Consider the following 18,487-nt stretch of genomic DNA (forward strand, 5'->3'; position numbering starts at 1 on the left):
TTATAGCCAAAAACCCAAGTGTCCATCAACAGAACAATGGATAAAACACTGTGGATATCCATACAATAAAATATTACACAGCAAGAAAGAAGAACAAAGTAGTGATACATGCAGCAACACAGATGAATCTTATTGACATACAATGAATGAAAAGAGACACAAAAGGCTCATACTGTATCATTCCATCCACATGAAGTTCAAGAAGAGGCAAAATAACAAGTCATAGAGGTCAGAGTAGAGGTGACCTCCAGATGGGGAATACTGACTGAGAAGGTGTGCAAAGGAACCTTCTGGGAGCTGGACATGTATTGAGTTAGCCAAAAAGTTCATTCAGGGTTTTTAAAAACTCCTTCGAGAAAACCCAACAGAACTTTTTAGTCAACTCAATACTTTGTCATGATCTGGGTGGTGGCTACATGAATATATTCATATGTGAAAATCTATTGGTTGTACATTGAAAAACAGTGCACTTTTGACAATTTACTTTGTCACACTTTTTCAGGCTTCCCAGGTGACTCAGCTAATACAATATTGTCAAGTTAAAAAATAGAAAATAAACTAATTAAAAAAAAAAAAAAAAGAACGCACCTGCCAATTCAGGAGATGTAGAGAGGCGGGTTTGATCCCTGGGTGGGGAAGATCCCCTGGATTAGGGCATGGCAACCCACACCAGTATTCTTGCATGGAGAAGTCCATGGACAGAGGAGCCTGGTGGCCTGTAGTCCATGGGGTTGCAAAGAGTCAGACACAACTGAAGCGACTTAGCATGCAGGCACACTTTTTCAATGTTGAAAACAAAAATAGGAAAAAATTTTAAAAAATTCAGTTAGTCTTGAGCAGAGTATTCCTTGAATCCAAGGAGATCAACTGTGTTTAATCTCTCATACAGATTCTGATCAAGCTACATTTTCCTTCAGAGGTAGAGAGTAAATATTTGAGGCTTTCTGGGCTATACCAGCTCTGTCACAATTATGCACGTCTGCCCTTGTAGCAGGAAAACAGTCACAGACAGTAAGTAAATGAGCAGGTGTGTTTGTGCACCAATAATACTTTACTTAGAGAAACAGGCAGAGCGTCAGATTTGCCTGCAGACCATACTTTTTGACCTCTGATCTAATCCATTGGTGGTGACTTCCCAGGAAAACGGTTGAGACCGCTTCAAGGTTCACTAGAGAAGAGTGCAATGATCCATTAGTTATGTCTGTCAAAAGAATGAATATAGGTACCTGTACAACTGAATCAGGGCCTTCCCTGGTGATTCAGATGGTAAAGAATCTGCCTGCAATGCAGGAGATGTGGGTTTGACCCCTGGGTCGGGAAGATTTCCTGGAGTAGGGCATAGTTACCCACTCCAGTATTCTTGCCTGGAGAATTCCATGGACGGAGGAGCCTGGCGGTCTACAGCAGACCACCAGGCTCCTCCCTCCATGGGGTCACAGAGAATCAGACACAATTGAATGACTAACACTTCATAACTGAATCACTCTGCTGTACTCCTGAAACTAACACAACACTGTAAATCAACTATTGAGCTGTGCTAAGTCACTTCAGTAGTGTCTGACCCAAAATGGAACATTAGAATTTCCTGTTCATAAAATTCCCTCAGCCACTTTTGCCAATTAGAACATGTCTCCAGGGCACCATTCTTCTTTGCCCTCCGCTTTTTTGGATTTGTTTGTTTTGGCTGCACCACAGGGCATGCAGGATCTTTAGTCTCCCAACCAGGGATGGAAGCCGCGCCCCTTGCATTGGAAGTACAGGGTCTTAACCACTGGACCGCCAGGGAAGTCCTTCCCTTCCCCTCTGCTTTGCTTTTGTTCACAGCCCGGCAGTGGCAACACCCCTCCCCACTTCTTTTTCAGAGCAGCGTAGCCCTCCCCAGACTCTACACCTACATCCAGTCTTCCTTTTACATCGTGGCCAAAGACCACATATTCTGGGTAAGCAACGAGGTACCTCCTGTGAGTCCCTGCGGTGCCGCAGCCTCTGCCAGGAGGAGGGGAAGAAGAGAAACTCCTCCCGCCTCTGACCCTCTGGGATGAGGGGGGAGGGTGGTGGTGGGGAAGGAGCCACAGCCAGTTTTGATTTTAATTATTTATATGATTTTTATTGTAGTGTGGCATGTGGGATTTTAGTTCCCTGATCAGGGATGGAACCCGTGTCATCGGCATTGGAAGTGGAATCCCAACCAGTGGACCTCCACTTGAAGTTCCAGTTTTGATTTTAGAAACCAGTCTTTAATCTGGGACCCCTGCCTCGCTTGCCCTCTCCGCCACGCCCAGCCCCTTCGGCAGTCCGTCTCCCTCAGTAGAAGAGATGCCTCCTTTTCCTCGAATAAAACCGCCCGAATCTGCAATTCTCACCTCTTCTGCCTCCTCACTCCTCTACTTTTCTCCTCTTTCTCTGGATTTCAACTATTATCTCCAATGACTTCTTTGGATCTGGATTTAAAGACTTAATTCTCTTTCAGTCTTTGGGAGAGGTAAAGAAAACAAAAACAAACCCAAGCCCTCTTTAAATCTCGTGATCCATTTCCAGCTGCTGCCCTATCTTTCTCCTCTTGTCCTCAGCCAAGATCTGGAAGAGTCGTCTCTGCTCATGGTCCAGGTCCCAGAGCCCCAGCTCTCCCAGCGGGCCCCCGCCGCGGTCTCCGCTCCGCCGAAACCGGCTCGGCTCACACCGCGGGCGACCTCTCTGCAGCGACATCTAGCGGCCACCCCGCAGTCACTCCCCTCTCTCTCCCCTGAGTTCCGGGAACTCGCCCGGCGCTCCCGGCCCGGGTCCTAGGGCTTCATGACCCCACCTCAGCTGCAATCTCAGCTCTTCCCGGCCCGCCCCTGAAAGAGTAGTTCTACTGGACTCTCCAGGCATCTTCCCTCTCTGGGTGATCTCGCTGAGCAATGCTGGTGTCATAATCATCATTTCTGACGCCACTCCTCTCCTTGCAAAGTTCTGGCATCTTGGGGAAGATGATTATGACGGAGACTGCGGGTTGCATTTACTCTCCTCTTTTTACCTAGTAAGGGATCACTGATAATTACCTGGATACTTTGTTGCCCACAAAAAAAGATGGTATTTCCCAGCCTCCCCTGCCTGTGGTTGTGGCCCCATGACTTGGTCCAGTTGAGGTGAACTCATCACGCTGCAGAACGGGGTGGTGGTGGGGAAGACTTCACTTGGGGTCACCTCCTGTCTACCGTTCCCCCTTCCTCCTTTTCACTGACCGGAGGGAGATGTCATGTCTGACTCCACTGCCAACTTGGATCATGACCTGACTTCAAGGATAGGTTCCGGGGGGTAGATCGCAAATGATGAGAGTGGTCTGGATCCTGGATAACTTGGTAGCGCCTCAACACCTGCCCTGCATGCTCATTTGACTTCTTTTATGGGAGTAGAAAACATACATAGAGAACAGAGCACTGCACGTGTGTGTAAGTCCCTATTGAATCTGCTGAGTTTGGGAGTCAACAGGAATCCTGATATATCCCTTCTCCTCTTGCCCATTGAGAAGTTAATGACCTTCTCCCATCCCAAACCTGGTCCTTCTCCTGTGTGTCTTAACACCCCTCCCACCCCATTCCCTTCCTGGCTTTCCCCTGTCCAGACCAGAAGTGGTGGTTGTTCAGTTGCTCAGTCATGTCTGACTCTCTGTGACCCCATGGACTGCAGCACGCCAGCCTTCCCTGTCTTTCGGTGTCTCCAGGAGTTTACCCAAACTCATGTCCCTTGAGTCGGTGATGCCATCCAACCAGCTCATCCTCTGTTGTCCCCTTCTCCTCCTGCCCTCAATCTTTCCCAGCATCAAGGTCTTTTCTAATGAGTCAGTTCTTCGAATCAGGTAACCAAAGTATTAGAGCTTCAGCTTCAGCCTCAGTCCTTCCAAAGAATATTTAGGGTTGATCATGTTCAATTCCCTCCTGTCTTCTTACACCCAGCCAGTGATCAGATCCTCACTGTATCTCAGGATGCACACTGCCTCTAGCCCCTGGTTCAGGTCACCTTAAACTGTCACTCCACAACCACCCATGGCCCTTGGGGTCCCGGGGTGCTGGGAAACTGCTGAATACAGGCAGTGATCCTGGGAGCTAAGCCTGAGGTGAAAGGAGAGACGAAGAGGTGAAGGTGCCTGGGAGCTGTGACAGTAGAATTATTACAAATTACAAAAATTGGGACTTGCCTGGTGGTCCTGTGGTTAAGAATCTGCCTGCTAGCGAGGGGGACACGGGTTTGAGCCCTTGAGCCCTAGGGTCTGGGAAGATCCCACATGCCACAGAGCAACTAAGCCCATGCACCACATCTACTGAAGACTATGTGCCTATAACCTGTGCTCCACAACAAGAGAAACCACTGCAATGAGAAGCAAGGACGAGTAGCCCCCAGTCTCCACAACTAGAGAAAGTCCATACACAGCAGTGAAGATCCAGCACAGCCAAAAATGAAACAAGAATTTATATAAGCAAACCATTTTCTTAAGTTGACGGCCAAATGTTAAAATGTCATTTTTTGTATCATTTATAATCTTGTCACAGTCCCTTTAACAAAGTTTGGTTAGATTTCAGTGAAAGTTATCTTCCAGAGTAGTTTTCATTCTCCCCACCCCCACGGAAAGGAGGCGGTAACTTTACTGCGATTAGTATGTACGGTGAAGAATTTCATGTTAATGAGGTGTGTCAGCAGTGATAATTGAACCACATTTAAACAAAACCAAAAAAGAATGAATGCACACGCTTGCACTGGTGAGGGAGCCTGGGAGCCTGCTTGAGCAAAGGGAAGAGGAGCCCCTGAAGGGACGTGAGGCCCTAGGGACAAGCCCTGGCTGCCCCACCATTTCTTCCAGGTCCAGCCAGATGGGATGGTGTCACACCCAACGGGAAAGCCAGGCCAAATCTCAACATTTGCTTTTGAGATCTGCTGCATCAGGCCCTTCCAGGGGACTTCCCTCTTTTCCTCCAAAGTCATTTCCAGCCACTTCTTCTTGGGGAGACTAAATTATCAATTCACAGGCTATGTAGAGTATGGAGAGTAAGTAAGGACAGTCAGGGTCCCCGGGCATGTGCAGGTTTAATCTTTCATCTACTAACTACCTGCTGTGTGCCTGACTCCCTGCTGACAGCCTCCATCATCCTCTGGGAGAGTTTTCCATGCCAATTTTGTGGGTGGGACACTGGCACTCTGAGTGGTGAAATGACTTGCCCAGAGAAACCAGAGCAGCACAGCTTGAAAGGAATGAGCCTGGGACTGACCTGAGTCTGTCTGACTCCAAATCGCTGCTTGTTCCCTGCTCACCAGGTATCCTGAGCCTGGATAAGGATGTCCATCACCTGCAGAGATGTTTAGAATTCTGAGTCTAGGGGGCTTCTGGCATGGCTCAGTGTGGTAAAGAATCTGCCTGCCAATGCAGACGACATGGGTTCGATCCCTGATCTGGGAAAATCTCACATACCACAGAGTAACTAAGTCTGAGTGCCACAACTACAGAGCCTGTGCTCTAGAGCCTGGGAACCACAACTGCTGAAGCCCTCGTGCCCTAGAACCCGTGATCGACAACAAGAGAAACCACCATAATGAGAAGCCCTCGCACTGCAACTAGAGAGTAGCCCACGCAGCAACAAAGACCCAGCACAGCCAAAAATAAGTAAACTTTAAAAAAAAGTAACACTAACTTTGTATTCTAGGATACTTAAAGAGAAAAAATTCTAAGTCCAGGGAATTCCCTGGTAGTCTAGTGGTTAAGACTCATGCTACCAATGCAAGGGGCATGGGTTCAATCCCTGCTTGGGAACTAAGAACCCACATGTTGCATGACTGGGCCAAAAAAAAAAAAAGGAATTCTGAGTCTAGGGCCAAACCCCAGAGATTCTGCTTCAGTTGCTTGGAGCTGGAGCTGGGAGTCTGTGTTTCCATGAGGGCCCCAGGTCTCCCAGATGACCCTGATGCTCAGCTGGGCTAGGACTGTCCCTGCATCAGGTCCCACTGCCTCAAGGTGATAGAAGCTGCTGTCACAGTGCGGCAGGGAGGGATTGCTGCTTGGCTGCCCCTGAGGAGGCAGCTGCAGCCTTGCACAGGGGTTTCCAGCCAAGTATAAAAGAATTACAGTCAGCAGTAGGCCCAGCAGAGCCTGCTGTAAAGTAGAAGTGCCAGGAGACAGCTGTGTCCCTTTGTTTTTCCTCCCTAACACCAGGTTCAGGGATTGTAATTTTGAATTCTTTGTGCATTTGACCAAATCTAGTCTTTCTTCTTTCCATCCATCCTATACAGAGATGCCAAGTTAAGCAGCTGGGCACAGTGTCTGCGAATGCCAGCTCCTGTTTGAACATTTGCACTGGCTTCTCCCCATCCAGAGGGCCCAGGTGAAGCTCCTGGCCCCAAGGTGGTCTGATCTGACCTCCTGCTCCTGCCTTCGCTCTTGCTGGTCTCCTTCATGAAGATGCTGAACCCTTTGCTCTGTTTCATCCTTCCTCCCCTCTCTGATTTGGAATACCCCTAGAGCCCTTCTTTATTCTTCAAATCCCATCCCAGCTTAAATATCCCCAGCTCCAGGGAGCCCTGCATGATTGGCCTGGCCCATATTCCTTCTTGGAACACTTGCTGCCATTCATGTCTTGGATTCTGCTGTGTCCTGTGATATTCACATGCCTGTGTCCTAAAAACACAATTAGAGGTCACGTCTCAAGGTCACTGGCTGGGTCTTGAATGTCTTCCCCACTCTGCACCTACATTCCCCAGCTGTGCTCGAAGCCCTGGGTTTTCCTAACAATCTCCTTTTCCCTCCTTCCCCTGTTCTCAAAACTGCCCTGCCCTGTGGCCCATTATTCTGCCATGAAATCAGTAAGCAAGTTTGTGATAATTCAATCATGCTATTTAACTTTTTCATTTTATTAGAAGAAGAGCTAAATTTCATGGCACATCTACCTTTTGTTAGGAGTTGTGCCTCAGTTATCTTATTCACCAGGAAAACTCTCTGAGGTAGGTGTAGTACCCATCCTGTTGATGCGGAAACGAACGTTCGGGAAAGTTAAACGAGATGCCCAAGGTCCCACAGCCAGTGAGGGACCAAATCCGGAAGTGAGGTTCGGGCAAGGGACAGTCAATCGTTTCCGTAGCACAAACTCCTTTCCTGAGCTGCAGTGGTAACTATAGCCGCTAGACGGCATCTGGCAGCAGCCGCGAGCGGGGCAGGCTTAAACGGAACGCTGGTGAGATACTGAACCTGTTGTGCCTACATTCACCACCAGGGGGCAAGCGGGGGGAAGAAATAGCACAAAAGGGTCGCGTAAGAGGTGGCTTAGCCACCAGACTAGAGAAACTTGTTTTCAAATGACTAGTGAACCCCATTACCTTAGGGCTGGGGTAGGTACAGAAGCTCATTGATTATTTTAGTTATTCTAAACATCACAAGTTTCGAAATGTGTTACTGAAATCTTCCTCACGTATAATTGAAGCAGACGGAGAAGGCAATGGCACCCCACTCCAGTCCTCTTGCCTGGAAAATCCCTTGGCCGGGGGAGCCTGGTAGGCTGCAGTCCATGCGGTCGCGAAGAGTCAGACACGACTGAGCAACTTCACTTTCACTTTTCACTTTCATGCATTGGAGAAGGAAATGGCAACCCACTCCAGTGTTCTTGCCCGGAGAGTCCCAGGGACGGCGGCGCCTAGTGGGCTGCCGTCTATGGGGTCGCACCGAGTCGGACATGACTGAAGCGACTTAACAGCAGCAGCAGCAGCAGCAGCAGCAGCAGCCTCAGCAGAACTTTAATCTTTCTTGTTGACTTCAAGTTACCAGCATGGTTGGTAAAAAGTGCGGAATCTCATTTCTGCACCTTCCTGGCTTCCAACAAAGAAAACCACTTTTAATTATCTCCTGTAGACTGAACACTTTAAATGTTTTATCCCATTTCATCTTTACATTTTTGAGGGGTTCCAAGAGGTGAAGTGACTTGCCCAAGTTTACATAGTAGAGCCAGGATTTCAACACCAATGGATCCAACTTCAAAATTTCTTACCCTCTCTGAGCCTCAGTCACCTCATCTTTTCATGAGGCATAATTATAATAACATTTGTCTCAGTATTGAATAAGATAATGTGTGTGAAGTGCTTCAGAGAGGGAAAAGATGTGAGGGGTTAAAGTGGATGAAGTAAAAGATGCTGGTGGCCTGTGGTCTGTCACATGGTGAATCTAAAACAGGTCCCCAAGCCCATTCTCCCTTCTCTAGCACCAATAACATTAGAAATTCCTGTGGCAGGTCTCTTCATATCTGATTTACACAAGAAACTGAGGCAAAAAGGGGATGAGATTTGGCTGAACTCTTTGAACTGGCTGGTGTTCATTAATTCTCATGGAGTCACGTACTTGCCAAACATTTCTTGAATACTTATCATGTATCAGGCCTGTGCTAGGCCCTGGAATACAGAGATGACTAGGTTGAGGGTGCTGCCTGTCACACTCTAGAAGAATCACGACTGCATTCTCATCCCCACTCAACTCTGTGATGTCACCTCACCCATACGTGCATTCCTAGACCCACCCACCGATTAACCCATTCATCTACTCACTCCTCCATCCATCCACCTATTCGCCTACTGTCAACCTACCTATCTATTAATCCATCCATTCATCCGTCTACCCATCCAACCACTTACCTGTACACCCATCTAAGCGACTGTTTATGCTTTCCTTTTTTTGGGAGAAGTTTCTCTGTAGTGCTCCCACGGTCATTTGTGTTCCCTTTGCCACATCACTGATCACTGTGTTATAATGGTCTGTTCTCTGGCCTATATGCTCTTCTAAACAGCGAGTTCCCAGAGAATGGGAAATTGAACCACATAAGACATTCAGTAAATGCTTGTTAATAAACCATTGGCGCCTAAAGTAGGAACTGGGCACTCAGGGATGGTCTAAGACAATCCACTGGAATGCAGAAAGACCATTTTAGAACTTCTGTTGCACTTTAGTTTTTAGTTCAATAGCAAGAACATAGTTAATCATCTGGTATTTGATATCCAAATTGAAAACGGTGTTGCTGACGTACTGGATAGTCCTGCCTCGCTCCTAGTAGGTGAGGCATCCTGAGAGAAGGATGAGAGTTTCCACCTATGGATTGACTGCTGAGAACCCATTTCTCTCTCTCTCTTTTTTTTTTTGGCCATGCCACACAGCATGCAGATCCCTGGTTAGTTCCCTGATCAGGGATCAAACCTGTGCCCCCTACAGTGGAAGTGGGGAGTCTTAACCCCTGGACTTCCAGGGAAGTCCCGAGAACCCCTCTCTTGTTTGCTGGTTTTCAAGCTATTGAAAATAGAGTAATTCTTCAACTGTGGTGTCACTGATGTCAATTTATATAAGCGAGATTTTCAAGCAGCAAAATCTTTGTGTGACTTTGTAACAAGATATTGAGTAACCAAAATTTCTGAATTACTTGGTGGTTAAGTATGTTTAATATCATCCCCTGATCTGAATATCATATGACAACACTGAGCTTTATATTTAGCAGAACATGGGGGTCAACCAAGAAACGAGATGTGGGATTTGGTCACAGGGGATCACCTGTAGCACAGCTGGGCAGGGGATGTCAGAATGGCTGCTGGGCAGCAAGCCCAGAAAGTAGCCAGTGCAGATGAAGCTGATGGCTAGAGGACTTAGGGGAAAATGACTCGTTGGCAGGCCTGATGTTTAGCCAGGATGTGCGTTTAAGTACTCCTGAACTGTTGTTAAATAGCAGCTAACATGAGCCACCCTTCTTCCCTGACCAGCCTCTTCCTGGCAGCTGAACCTTACCATGATGCAGATCCAGACTCCAGGAGTTACTACCTGGCACAACAGAGGGGCTTCTACCATCTGCCCCTGGCTTTGGGGGCTAGTGCTTTGTCCATTCTGGTGACTATCTGCTATGAATCATCCCCATATATTGAATTAAATGGGGTTGGTTAGCGATTGAATCTTTTCAGCATAATTCTCTGCTCATTACAGTATCTGTTATGAACGAAAGTTTGGAAATAAAAGTGAGGCTATGAAATAGACAAATAGTACAAAGAAAAGAAAAGCAAGCAGAAATTCCAGGACAAACAAAAGGCTTACAGGAAAGACAGTGTGCTTACAGTATGTTGTTACAGTGACTGGCTGAAACACCATCAGCATTGGCCTAATCAGTCATGCAAAAACTGCTCCTCCATTTTCAATTTTTAGACTCAGCCTGTAAACAAAGAACAAAAACGTTATTTATAGTTGTGGAACAGAACATCAATCTTGAAAAAATAAGGTAAGGCTTAGCAGGGCTGGGAGGAAGGAATAAAGAGGGAAATTAATATTTTTCATCTCACCAAGGGAAAGTCAAAAGGCAGTGGGGAAGGATGATGGGTTTAGAAGTAGAAATATAAAAGCAGTATTTATACTTTCATAGTCATCCAAACAAGGAATGCACATGAGTATCTGAACTCAGATTAATCAGGAAGCTGATTAATAGACCATATCTAAAATTGATCATTCTAGAAAGCGTGTTAAAGTCATACTGTCTTGAGATACAGAGTGAACCACCAGCAGAGCAGCTGGAAGAATTCAGAGTGGCCCCATTAGGAGCCTGGGAGGGTGGCTGGCATCTTTCCTTACAAGTTCCTCTGTGCTTCTTGATGGTGCATGTGCTAAAAACTCCAAAGCAGTAAATGGAGCTTTTTGTGTGATGAAAATGTTTGAGGTGGGGACTGTGACAATTCTGCGTTCCATGGCAGTTTCTGAAATCTAAAATTTATTGACAGACAGCTTTGCTGAGAAATCTTGTCATTCAGACTCTCCTCAAAGAAACTGGGCCTCTCTCCCCTGCTGGGTGGTGGGGAGGAGACTGACAGATCAGTCCATTTACAATTTACAACAATACTGCCTGTCTGTTGCTATAGGGAAGCATGGGGGACCATGGGGACCAGGGGAGAGATGTCCTGTCTGCTCTGAGCTAGAAACGCTGCCCTCGACCAGGTGCCCCCTGGATTGAGTTCTGAAACAGTGGGGCTGATGGAGATGAAGGGAAGGGCATGCGGCCAGGGCTGGAGTTTGCACAGAGCACTGCCCAGCAGCCAGAGGGCAAGAGGGGCTGGGAAGGCAGTCCTTGGAGCACTGAGCAGGGCAGGAGAGGGCCCAGGATGGGGCAGAGAGCCAATGGGCAGTTTCCCTGCCCCTCCTGGGTAGATTGCCCCATGCCCTGCCCCCACACCCACCTCCTCTGACTTCATGTGTCTTGGTTTCCAGGCTCTTTCTGGCTTCTGACTAAGGCTTCTGCCTTTTTCACTGACACAAAATTGCTCTCTCCTCTCCCTGCTGCTGGGTTTGGAGATCCTGTTTTTTGGGCTAGCATCTCAAGGCTCCCGAAGGTTCTGCTGTCCAATTTCCTCCTCAGCTCTGACTCAGGTCTTGGGAACATGGCCCCCTGAGGGTTGCCACTAGCCCATGGGGTGGTTTTGTACCTTTCCCTCCAGGCAGACACAGCCTGGGTCAGGATTCATAAATAAGCAAGAGGAGTATTGACTGGACTTCAGTCCCACTGCCTTTCAGTTGCGGCCTTGGTGCAGTGCTCAACCTGCACAACTGTACATGGAGATCCTGACACTTAAGAACCTGCCCAGCTTTCTGGCAAAAAAAAAAACAGCTCTCAGACTAGTGGGAGTTTGGAGGGGGTCAGCTTGAGAACAAAGATACTGTTGTATTCATCTTTAATAGCTCAGTGTCCAAGAACAGGGTCTGGCACTTCATGGCTTGAGTAGATGGCCTCACACCCATGTCCTCTAGCTCAGATGCCAAAGTAAGAGAAAGGCAAGCCAGGAGCCTCATTGCACAGCTGCACTGCACATCCTGCCTGGGGAGGCCAGGGCTACACCTTCAACCTCTAGTTCTCCTCAGCTCAGGCTTGGGGAACCCCATTTCTGCCCTTGTGGGACTCAGTCTAGGCAAAGTATCTGAGGCTAGAGGTGAGAGTGGTTTCTGAAATTATTATTTTTTAGTTATTAATTTATTTGGCTGTGTTAGGTCTTAGTTGCCCTGCGACATGTAGGGTTTGTCCCCTGCATTGGGAGGTGGATTCTTAACCACTGGACAACCAGGGAAGTCCCTCTGAAATTCTTTTATCCAAAGGAAGATCTGTTCCCCACAGCCAAGGAGAGAGAAGGAACAGGCACTGCCATGGAATGGTTATAACCAGTATGGGGAGATACTAGATTTATCATGAGAACAAATAATGAATAATTCAGAGTCACATATCAGGACCAGACTCTGTAGTTCAGCCTCCCCCGCCCTACCCAGACTTCACCAGTGCATGGATCCACTGAGCCCTGCCTCGGGCTGCTGGGAGTCCGGGGTGAGCCTGTACCACCTGCTCCCAGCTCCAGGGCTCTTTGAAATTATCTGTTACATCTTAAAAATTCATGAGAATTTTGCACTCTACTTCTGGGCTTGTTGTAACATAACACTGTGTGTTAAACTTTCTGTGAGTAAAACAGAAGCTGCAGAAAGAGGCGCGAGTTTCCCTATGACTCCACCTCCTGCCAGCGCAGTCTCCTTGTGGAGACAGCTGTTCTGCTGTTTTTCTGTCTCCCTCCCTTTCTGGTACTGATGACTCAGTTTCTCTCTGAGAGAACCATCCTTCCCCATTCTCTGTCCACAGTCAGACTGTCCTCTGTCCTGGGGGCGAGACCTCCTAAATCAAATTTCCTTCCTCTGAGCGCAGTGGTTACTCAGGAGTGAACACGTGACCCATGCTGAACCAATCTGCATCAGTCTTAGGACTTCTGCTTCCACTACTGGGATGCATGTCCAGTGGCCTTGGCCTGCAGCGGCTTAAAGCGTGACATCACTACCGGGCCAGAGACTGAGGTTGGGTTGTTGCAGTGAGAGCACTGAATCCTAGCCACTAGACCAGTGGTCAGTGACAAGGCCCTGGCTCCTTGTGTTTGCAGAAAAGAATCCTGACAAAGACAGAAAGTAGGAAACAAGTAATGTATTTATTAGGAGGAAAAAGTAGAGTACATGTGATTAGACACTGGCAGACTCAGAGAGAGAATCGCACCCTCATGGTAGCTTGAATCACTTTAAGGGGGCATTTCTTCCAGATCCCCTTTGGCTGGTCATTTTGATTTGCCTGGTTCTGAGTCCATGTTTGGTTTATCTCAAGATCCTCCCACCACGTGTGTGTGTATGTGTGTGTATGTGTGTGTGTGTGTGTGTGTGTGTGTGTGTGTGTGTATTTCTTAGCCAAGATGAATTCTAGCAAAGAGGCTTGGGGTAGTTGACTTACTATGAGGTGATGCCCCCTCCCTTTTTGACCCCTAAGAAGCCTTTCTGTGCATTTGTAGTTGAGGAAGTCTCCTTGACTTTGAGAATGAGGAATATGTGGTCTTTTATCTCATCTGAGCAGGACCCAGTCTCCATCATCCTGCTTTTATGGAGTTTCTGTTATTATGGAGTTTCTGTCCATAATAATTCTGAAATTGTTCAGCATGGGACCCATCTATCTCCTGTCTCAGGATGAGAAGGCCTATTCTTGCTAGAATGGCTAAACTGCTGGGAGACATCCTGGAAACTTTGGGGCCTAGTAGAGAAAAATTAGGGAATGAATCAATTCCTTTCTAGAGGAAAAGTCCCAATGGGCTGTGTAAGTCCCTGGATCTAGCTATACCTGAAGCTGTATAATCTAGGGGTTAAACTGGCTTTCATTAGGTTTCTTTTACTTGTAACCTGCAGAGCTCTAACTAATTCAACCTGTGGACACATGCCCCAGTTAGGAGGCCCAGTCTTACTGGAAAGAATTTCAGAACTTTGGCATAGGAGCCAGAAAACTGGATTTGGGTCCCAGCTTTCCCACAAACTTGCTCTGTGATTTTAAGGGTTGGATTAGGTCATCTCCAGGGTTTCTTCCAACTCTAAGATCTTCTGCCTAAAAATCTTGCAGAAATGTAATGAAAGGCAAATTTACCGTGGTCTTGGGATGGGATTTCTGGGCTGCAGATCTGGAGAGTCTGACTCGGTGTCTGGGTGGGGCTTAGAAATCTGTATTTCTAATGCAAAGTCCAGGTGGTTCTGATACATCGCCAGGTTTGGAAACCACTCAGATTCTTAAATTCTTCTTAAGGCAGTTGTTTAAAGAGTTGTCTGATGAGAATTTCCTGAGCACCTACTATGTGCCGAGTCACCTTCTTCTGATAATGGCCTTCCTGTTGGGTGGGGAGGGGACCCTCTGTCCACAAACTGCACTTTCTGTAAAATCCTGAAGCTGGCTTCGAGAAAGAACATACATCACTGGCGACACACTTCTTCAGTCATTCAATTGCTTCGTAAATGACATTTAAAACTTTTATTGATGAATAAGCCATTCACTGTCCACTTGGTTCATTTATAAAGAGTAAAAGGTGAACGCATGCATTTATGTTGCCATTACTGTTGACGTCTCATGTAAAACCTTAACAAGACCCTGCCATGGCAACAGTAACTCCCACATTACTCGAATTCAAATGGCTTATTATCAAGATAAACATTTATTCTATTAGGGTATGCAATATGAGTGTCATATTTTATACATGGTTACTTGTAGCATAGTTCAGCTGGGGGCTAACACCATATTGAATTATTTAAAACCATTTCTCCCTGGGTTATTAAAAAGTTCAGTAAAATATATATTAGTGTATAAAATTTTAATGCATGGTTCACATTGCAGTATTTGCAAGCTCTTGGTCCTTAGAAGGGGAAAGCCAGGGAAGGCACACTCCACACAGACTGTGTCTTTGAGAAGTTGCTCAACCAAACACAGCCTACACTTTGTCCCAGCAGAGACTTCCAGCCCCGCCAGGCTCTCTTATACAAGAAACAGGCAGGGAGGCCAAGATAAGGGGACAGCCACCAATAGTGGCACCGAGAAGACTCTGAGTCCCCAAACTCAGTGACTTTGACCCTTGCTGACCTGATTACAGAATGAAAGTGAAAGTCATTCAATCATGTCTGACTCTTTGCAACCTGCCATAGACTGTAGCCCACCAGGCTCCTCTGTCCATGGAATTCTCCAGGCAAGAATACTGGAGTGGGTTGCCATTTCTTCCTCCAAGGGATCTTCCCAACTCAGGGATCGAACCCAGGTCTCCCACACTGCAGGCGGATTCTTTATCATCTGAGCCACCAGGGATTACAGAATGATGTCTACCAATCCTGTTGTGTGTGACCCCTACAACTCCTGGGTCACTCAGGTGGGCAGTGAATCAGATGTTCCCTGCACTTTATTGACTTGTCCTGTGAGTGGTCATTTTTATCTTCTCTGAACCATACCTTCCTTAGAAGGGCTAAGTGGGGCTAGAGTATGTGGTTTTATAAAGCTCAGCCAATGGACTTCAGTGGTGGTCTAGTGGCTAGACTCTGCGCTTCCAGTGCAGGGGGCCCAAGTTTGATCCCCAATCAGGGAACTAGATCCCACAAGCTGCAGCTAAGAGTTCACATGCTGCAACTAAAGATTCTGCATGCCACAAGGAAGATCAAAGATCTGGCCTGCAGCGACTGAGATCCAGTGCAGCCAAATAAAAATAAATAAATGAATATTAAAAAGACAAACAAACTCAGCCAAGGCAGAGAAGCCACCTTTGGTCCTGTCAAATTAAGTCCCGCTGTGGTCAGTGTTCTCTCCTAGTGGCCCAGAGACCCTGTATCAGCACAGTAGGCTCTGCTGGCCAATGCCTGATCCTCCCAAGGTGGGACAGGGGGACCTTCAGCTTGAGCACATCATAGCATTCCTGTGAGTCCCAATAAATACCAGGGGCAGTGAGTATAAGACACATGCAGATGAAGTGCTCCCCAAGTATCCATTCCCACTCCACACATGTAAATGCCCTTCTGAGGTCTGGGTCATCCACACTGTCTTACTTTTCTTCTTTGTCCCCCCATGGTGGGGGGGGGGGATCAGGCTGGACATTCAGTGAGTGAGTGTTCTATGGCAGGAAAATGGATTGGTTGTTCATTTCTCGTATCCTTTCTGCAGCAGGAGACCCTCTGAAGAAGGAGAAGGTCATTTTTCTCTCTTATCTTGCCTCTCTGAACAGATAAGGGCAGACAGGGCCTGGGCTTCTTACCTCTGGAGATGTCAATGTTTTGGGGTTTCAGAGCCCAGAATAGAAACTTCCAGGAGTCTTCAGTCAGGGTCCCCAGAAGCAGGCCCCAAGAACAAGGATTTGGAACAGTCTGGAAGGCAATCCCCAGAGTTACAGTTTGAGGAGTGAAGCAGCAATCGGAGGGAAATCAATTACCCCCACCCCCAGACACCTGGGAGATGGTGGGAGACACAGCACTGTTTCTTCAGGGGCTGGTGGACTTTTATCTGCCAAGTGCTATTCATCATTGGTTGAAGTTGCTCCAAGGGCGTTAGCATCTGAGCACTTCTGGCCTGCACCCTGGACCCCACACTCTCCTGCATCCCACACTCTCCTGCACCTTGAGAAGCCCTTGGGCAGAGTCTCAGGGGCTTTGTAGGAAGATGCTGTTGGCTTCCCCAGAAAGGTGAGTACTAGGGTGAGGAGCAGAGTACCTCCACTGACCCAGAACCAGATGGACAGAGCCACGTGGAGGAGGTTAAGCGTGGCTCTCCATGAAGGGGACAAGTAGAGGCTGGAGTCTGGGTGTGGTTGACTTCAGGGGATGGAGAGGAAGCCAGTTGTGGTGAGTGCATGCAAGGTGAGGATGACACCTCACTTTCAGGCCAGCAGTCCCGAGGGAAGGCACACAGATATCAGGGAGGGGGCCTTAGTATATGTGACTCTGGGGAGCAGCAGTGAGCAAATGCTGTGCCCAAGCCAGGCAGGAGGAGGTGACCTCACCCATTTTAAATGGATAACATGGACCATGAGAATCTCAGTGGTGGCTGTGAGGACCTGAAGACCAGAGATGTTTCCTCAAGTTTTTAGCACTGTGTAAATCCCACTGGCTTCTTGCATGACCCTGGAAAACAGAGGGTATCCCCAAACATGAGTTATGTTGGGCTTCTCACTCTCCCACCAAGTTGGGGCTGAAAGCCAGATTAAACTTGAGTTGAGTTAAAAGAAAAGAAAGTACAGTTGTCTCTCAGTGTCTGGGTTGAGGTGGTGGGCAGGGGGGATTGTTTCCAGGGCCCTCTACAGATACCAATATCTAGGGATGCTCAAGTCCTTTATGTATTGATAAGATGGCATAATGTTTGCATATAACCTACTGCACATTCTTCTGTGTACTTAAATCATCTCTAGATTACTTATACTATCTAATACAACATAAATGCTATGTAAATAGTTTCAAGTTCAATGTAAAAGCTATGAAAATACTTATAAATAGAATGTAAATAGTTGCTAGCATGTGGCAAGTCCAAGAGTTGCTTTAGAAACATTCTGGAATATATTTTTTCCTGAATGTTTGCTATTCTCAGTTAGTTGAATTTTCAGATCCATGATATCAAGGGCTGACTGTCACAGAGACTGTTGCCCTTAAGTGTTGTGGAACAGATGTAAATTTCAGTGGTTGGAGTGAATAAAGTTTTGAAATCAGTAAGGAGGAGAAGCCTGAAGGGTGAGCCCTTATACTAAAATCCTGTGTGTCCAGCAGGGATGCAATGGAAAGTCTTTTCTGCAGCAAGTGAATAGCATCAAGAGGCTGGAACACAGAGCAGAGAGTGATTTTTAAATGACAGGAACTCCCCAAAACTGCCTTTTCATCTTTAAAGACTAACAGAGTGTGTCAAATCATGGAGAAGATGAAGAATAGGACTTGGATTTTTTTAATATTTATTTTTATTTTTGGCTGCATCAGTTTTCATTGGGCATATGGGCTCTTTTGCTGTGATGCATGGGCTTATTGCCTCCTCAGCATGTGGGATCTTAGTTCCCTGACCAGGGATCGAACCTGCATCCCCCATACTGGATGATGGATTCTTAACCACTGGACTACCAGGGAAGTCCCTGGACTTGGATCTTATGACAAAGTCTAGACACTCATGAGAACTTTAAAACCGAGTAGGACATCCTGTTCCCCAAAGGCAGCCTGTTGCTTTGAGAGATAGCACAGCTGGAGACAGGTTCAAGAAAGGGTAGGAGGAAGTCACACCTGACACAGGCAGATGTGTCACTTGGGGAATCCAAAGTTTGGGGCAACTGTGCCTGATGGAAGTTGTCGCCTGACCTTTCCCAAAACATCAGTGCAGCAAAGCCATAGGAAAGGGCAGGCCAGTGTGTGTGTGGGACGGCAAACCACTGAGCTATCTATCTATATCTATGATGAAGATCTCAGTGAATACATTGAAAACATGGTAACGGTAACTCAGATGTTCACAGCTGACTGAAGGCACTGTGGTCTCACTTAGGTGCAGGCACATGGCACACAGGAAGGAAAATTAAAAACACCCAGAGTGGGGACTTCCCTGCTGGTCCAGTGACCTAGACCCCACGCTCCCAGTGCAGAGGACCTGGGTTCCATCCCTGGTCAGGGAACTAGATCCCACATACTGCAACTGAA

At 47.1% G+C, this 18,487-nt stretch overlaps 1 protein-coding gene across 3 annotated transcripts in view; it reads right to left on the reverse strand.

Annotated features, from left to right (window-relative positions):
• Positions 1-2,917, reverse strand: part of PXYLP1 (2-phosphoxylose phosphatase 1) — a 157,123-nt gene extending 154,206 nt beyond the window's left edge. For 2 of the 3 annotated variants that reach the window (XM_081569663.1, XM_081569661.1), the window contains exons 1-3: positions 2,804-2,913; positions 2,364-2,471; positions 589-777 (exon numbers count right to left, since the gene is read on the reverse strand). The gene's annotated coding sequence lies outside the window, so the exon portion shown is untranslated. Of the gene's footprint in view, positions 1-588; positions 778-2,363 lie in introns of all 3 variants that reach the window. The other variant, XM_081569656.1, reaches the window with a different exon arrangement.
• Between the last annotated feature and the right edge of the window lie 15,570 nt (positions 2,918-18,487).

Source organism: Giraffa tippelskirchi, chromosome 2, assembly GCF_054371585.1.
Source record: "Giraffa tippelskirchi isolate mGirTip1 chromosome 2, T2T-mGirTip1v1.2.pri, whole genome shotgun sequence".
Lineage (NCBI taxonomy): Eukaryota > Metazoa > Chordata > Mammalia > Artiodactyla > Giraffidae > Giraffa > Giraffa tippelskirchi.